Raw genomic sequence first — 5,678 nt, 5'->3', positions numbered from 1 at the left:
CTAGCACACCCACTGGGAGGTGAGCTGAACCACACAAAGCCACATGGTTCAATAATCGTGCCTTAGCTGATTGGAGAGCAGGGTGCTTTCTCTGAGCACCCTCCCTGTGCTAAGCAAACAAGGTCGCTAGGCGTACCGATCTCACAGAGCAGCGGGTCAAGAGTTTAAGGTGGCAATGTGTGTGCATTGCTGGTGCGACGTCAGACGCATTCCCAAACCAGGTCCCAAAGGTGCCTGCAGCTTGGAGGAATAATCAGATGTGTGGTTAGACTGTGGTGGGGAGCTGCCCCCCAGAGCTCTGTGAAGCAGGCCCTTTCCCAGCCCAAAGGGATTTAGGTCCTTGTGGCTGGATCCTCAGCAGCCTGGCCGGAAGCGAAAGCCCGTAATTAACAAGCTGGCAGCTCACACAACCACGTGTCTGCCCGCCCAAGCGCTGGGATAGCTGTCTGTCAGCCGTAGCTACTGGGGGAATGTTTTAGACAGCTGGGCTCAAGCCGGGAAATGAATATAAGTTACATTTCTATGCATCGTTGTTCGTGGATGTAGAAAAAATTAATCAGTGACATAGCTGTGACACATACTCATTTAAGAGTCTACAGAGAAATGTTCATTTGTCAGAGGCGGCAAAGAAGAGATTATGTGTCAGCTGGGGAGGGGTGAAATATTTATACAATGGCTAATAAACACTGGTGTGCAAGGGGGTCAATTGATTGTGTCAGTGGCCACATGACAAATACATCATTGAGCGGCTGCGGGCACTACCCCTGTGCCCGGGGGCTCCATTCTGATGACAAATACACAACCTGTTATCGTTAATACTCCCCACCGACCACCGCCCGGTCCTCTCTGCTGGCGGAGCGGCCGAAGATTGCTAAGAAGGAGAACTCCCTGGGAAGCTGCCGACCCCAACTTCATTAAGTTGAACTCCAAGTTGGTAAATGACTCCCTAAATGCCAAAGAAGCTACAAAAAGGAAGATTTCTTTGTGTATGTGCTGTTTCTCAAAACTTCATCTTTCTGAATTTCAGAAGACTTGGGAAGTGATCTGCTCTGCTTCCTGGGTCCACAAAGACCACATCGCCAACAACCCCCAGGTTACCTCGCCATGCCCCAGGCTCTGCCTGCCGCTGCTCCCTGCCCCCCTCCCGGGGGACATAGAGCTGAGGGCCCCTGTCCAGTCAGCTACATGGCTGTTCCAGCAGCTGAAGCCAGGGCTCAAGTTGTTCCCCCATTGCAGTAAGGGGCTCCTCTACCTTCCCCGGCACAGTGGTCTTCTGAGCCTGGACCCCTAACTGTCGTTACCTAAGGGGATAGTGAGTGGTCTGATTGGGGTGTCTACCATCCCTGGCTGTGTTAGTCTCGGTTGACTAGCGGAACAAATATATGCATAGAAAGAGCTTTACATAAAGAGCAATTGAATATTGAGAAAACATCCCAGCCCAGTCCAGATCAAGTCTGATATTAGCACATATGTCCGATACCAGGCTGTAAATTCCTCTTCAGACTCATGCAACACATGTAATGACGCTGAATGCAGGAAGATCACAGGCCAGTGGTTGGAAAGTCTTGTGGCTCCAGTGGTGGTAGAAGCATCTCAGCACTGGCGTGGGTCTCCACGTGGCTCCTCCAGCTCCAAGGCTCTGGCTCCATCATGTAGCTCCATCTGGCTTGTCAAATGGGAGTCTGGCCTCCAGTGAGCTATTCATCTCCTTAACACCTCCAAAAGAGGTCATCAAGCTGTGACCTGATTGACAGGCTAACCTCCACCCCTTCACTCTTAATAATCTCAAGTTGACACCAGATTATGTAACTACCACACTGGCCCAGAAGGCCCCTGCTTCTTGCTTCACCTGTCGCTGTGAGATTGATCATTGACTTTCCCTTCCCAGAGGACCCGTGTCAGCTGCAGCCACTACTACTTTTAGAGCCACACACGTGGGGAGCTCTCTTCGTGCAGAACTTCATGGAACCTTTGTCATTGTTGCTGCGTGTCACCACGCCAGCTCTGTCTCACAGGGACAGAATAGAACTGCTCCATGGGGTTTCCTAGGCTGAAAGGGATCTGCTCCTGTAAAGGTCTACAACCTCAGAAACCCTAGATCAACTTGCTGACTGTGGTGGTTGTTGATCCCCAACCCCGGCGGCACCCCCAGTCTTTATTGGGGCAGATGACTGGGTCTCCCAGGGAGGGTTTGAACCACTCTACCAGCAAGGCTCCTTACACAACCCATGAGTGGGTATCATGGTCAGCCAGGTTTGTGAGTAAGAAAATCAGAACCCAGAGACCCCCCAAACCCCACACTCATCGAAGGCCCGCAGCTCTCCAGATGGAGGTGAGGCCATGTCAGGCTGGTGGCCTCTACAGCACAGCCTTCTTGGGCCTGGCTTACCCATATGAACAGCAGGGAGCTGTGTGTCTCAGGGTTAATACCCGAACATCTTCATTCCCAAGTTTATACAACTCAGATTCCAAGAGATTAATTCATAATCCTAGGCAATGTAAGCTTCTGGTGACAGGCAATGTAACGGCTGTGTCCCAGACTCCTCACTCATACCGTCCACTTCAGGGAAGCTTGTCTGGTCCTCTTGGCCATGCTACGGGGGGGCAGGAAGAGCCACTGCCAACCCTTCAAGTGCCCCCACCATCCTAGCTCAGGATCTGGGGGGCTGTCACTCCTCCAGGGACTAAGAGAAGCCTGAGCCCACCCCCAGCCTGCTGCGGGTTGCTGTGAGGCCCACCACCCTGCCTCTGACATCAATAGCTGATGTTTGATTTGGGATAGGATGACTCTCAGAGTAAACAGTTGCAGATGAAATTTCACACGTATCTGCCAATGTGGAGATTACAGATAAGCACACGTTGCAACTTGTTTTAACTTTAAAAAAATGAGATTCTTCCCTTATGAAACTGCACTGCCCTTTTGATTTCCCACTGGAGGACTGCTAATAAGAAGACGGGTGACGATAATATAAGGTGCGTTTACCAGGTATTCTCTGTTAAATGATTGATGGGTTTTCTTCGTTTGTTTAATCCTCCTAACAACCCCACTTTACAGCCGAGAAAACTGAGGACAAGGGAGATGAAATAGTGCGTCTAAGACTACCTGGATAGTAGAAGCTGGGATCTGAACCCAGGTATGCTGGCTGCAGGAGTCCCTAGGCGGTACCAATGGTCAGCAGGCTTGGCTGCTAACAAAAGGCTGGAGTGTGTTCGGAGTCCAACCGGAGGAGCCTCAGAAGAAAGGGCTGGTGATCGACTTCCAAAAAGTTAGTCACTGAAATCCCTGTGGAGCACAGTTCTCAGATACCCATGGAGTCTCCGTGGATGGAAACGGACTCAATGGCAGAGCCTCGTGAGTCTCAAGTATCAAGGCCCAAGTTTACATCTCTTGCCTTGCGCAGGAGCTGCCCCATCCGTGCAGCCCTCTGCCATACTGAGCCGTTCTAACTCCTTAATTGGCGAGCCCTCTTTCTCCTCTGGGCCTTAGCAGATGCTTTTCCTACCATCTGGAGTGCCCTTCCTTCTGTCTCCTTTTAAATGGTACTTCATTGGGCACTGCTGGGGACAAGACTTAATTCTCACGCCATCACCCCATCCACACCCGCAGGCCCTCCAGAGGCTCCCCAAGCTCAGCCACTGACCATCTGGCACCAAGACTACCTGCCCCACCTTCCCACAGCCTGAAGCTCTGAGGGTCTAGGACCGGAAGTGACTGGGAGACATTCTGTGCCAGAGTGGACAGCCTCCCTAAGGCCAGCCCCAACCCTGGACACAGCCTCCTAACACAGACCTTAGCAGGTCATACCACTAGCTGTCCCTTCCCCCACCCCTCCCCATCCCTGGTCTGCACTAGCCTCACCCCTCCTCTCTCCTCCGCACTGCTGTCTGCTCCCAGCCGACCATCTCACTTACAAGCCTCTGAGCAGACCCTGCCCTCTCTTGGCTCTTTCTGTCCCCTCGGAAAAGCCTTCCCACTGTAATACCCTGTTTCCCCGAAAAGAAGACAGTGTCTTAAATTAATTTTTGCTCCCAAAGATGCGCTAGGTCTTATTTTCAGGGGATGTCTTATTTTTCCATGAAAAAGAATACGGTTCACATTTATTGTTTTATTAAAAGAGACCTTGCACTTCCTGTCTGCTCCGGCTGCGCTGCAGCCAACAGTGAGCTGCCCAGCGGCACCCGACGTTCCAGTCCAGAGTCCAAAGTTACGGTAACTTCGAGGGGCCTTATTTTCAGGGAGATTCCTTATATTTCAGCGAGAGGCAAACTGTAAGTAGGTCTTATTTTCGGGGGATGTCTTACTTTTGGGGAAACAGGGTATGATTAGTTATGATTCCGCTTGGGTGCTCCTTGCTCCCAGGGCCTACCTAGATTCCCTCCACTTCGGCGAGTGGCTGCAGTGTAGACTCCCTGGCACGATGGGAGCCTGATGTTAGCACAGAGAAGAGGGACCTTGGAGAAGGTTTGGCCACAGCGTGTGACCCGAGAGTGCAGAGGGCAACCGAAGAGAGATCTGCAGGGACCCCAGACTCTGGAAAGAGTCCCTGTTGGCTTGGGACCTGAGAAAGGACTGCCAGTAAGTCTAGGAAAGCCTGGGTGTAGGGATTCAAGCCTGAGATGGTTCTCAGGTTAAGTCTGGGGTTTGTACCCCAATCACTTGTGTGACCCCCAGACAAGAATCTTAACTTCTCTGAGCCTCAGCCACCTAGTGGAACATAATAATTGTTGTTGTGCAAAAAGCAGGATGGGCAGAAAAGCTGGGAGGGTTGACACTGTGTAGGATACTGGAGGCATGGACCTACCGACCCTGGGCAAAGGGATGATTAAGAACCTTGAGTCTTGGGCCCAGCTCTGGGCGCCACAGGCTGTGTGACCTCAGGTGAGACTCTTCACTCTCTGAGCCTTGGGGTTCTCTTTTGCCAAACAAAGACATTCATTTTCCCCAGTAACCACTGAATAGGATTACCGTGGGAGACTGGATGAGATAACATATGTGAAAATGCTTTGAAATGTGTTCAGGGCTGTATAAATGCAAGGGATTATGGTTATCTACAAGCCGTTTGCAGGGGCTTAATTATTAGTTAGCATTCACAGGTACCTTGGCTTTGGTGCAGCCTTGCAAATACTCCCTCGGTAGCCCTTCACAGGGAGGAGCCCATAGAGAAACTGGGGCTGGGATGATAATGTGGATACAGAGGCCCTTGGCAGGGGAGGATGGAACCAGGAGGCATAACCAGGGGCAGCATTGGTGGCTTCCCGGGCCCTGATCCTGGCTTCAGGGCTCCAACCACCCTGGCAGAAACAGGAATCCATAGGAAAGGGGAACAGAATCTCCTTGGCATCAGGTGCGAAGTGCTTCTGATGCTGCCTGGGGCGGCTCTCTGGGTTTGCTGCCGGCAGCTCCTGAGGCTGAAGTTGCTGGAGGCTGGCACTAGCAGGCAATGACTAGGCATTTGCAGGCCCAGCTAACTGGTGGGGAAGAGGGGAAGGCCAGCCTCCCGGGGCTGCAGACCGAGAACTGTGGGCTGTGGATGGAGGATGGAAGGGATGTGGGCCTGGGGTGTCCAGAGCCAGGGTTGCCCTCAGGGTAGGAAGCGGGGCACTGACCATCTCATTCTTTACCTGGGAGGGCAATTGAGATGGAAAGGACCCATTCAGAGAGGTGGACCTGGGAGCCA

The sequence above is a fragment of the Echinops telfairi genome, unplaced genomic scaffold, assembly GCF_000313985.2.
Source record: "Echinops telfairi isolate 266 unplaced genomic scaffold, ASM31398v2 ScPeMD7_7469;HRSCAF=8507_0, whole genome shotgun sequence".
NCBI lineage: Eukaryota > Metazoa > Chordata > Mammalia > Afrosoricida > Tenrecidae > Echinops > Echinops telfairi.
This window is presented reverse-complemented; position numbering follows the sequence as displayed.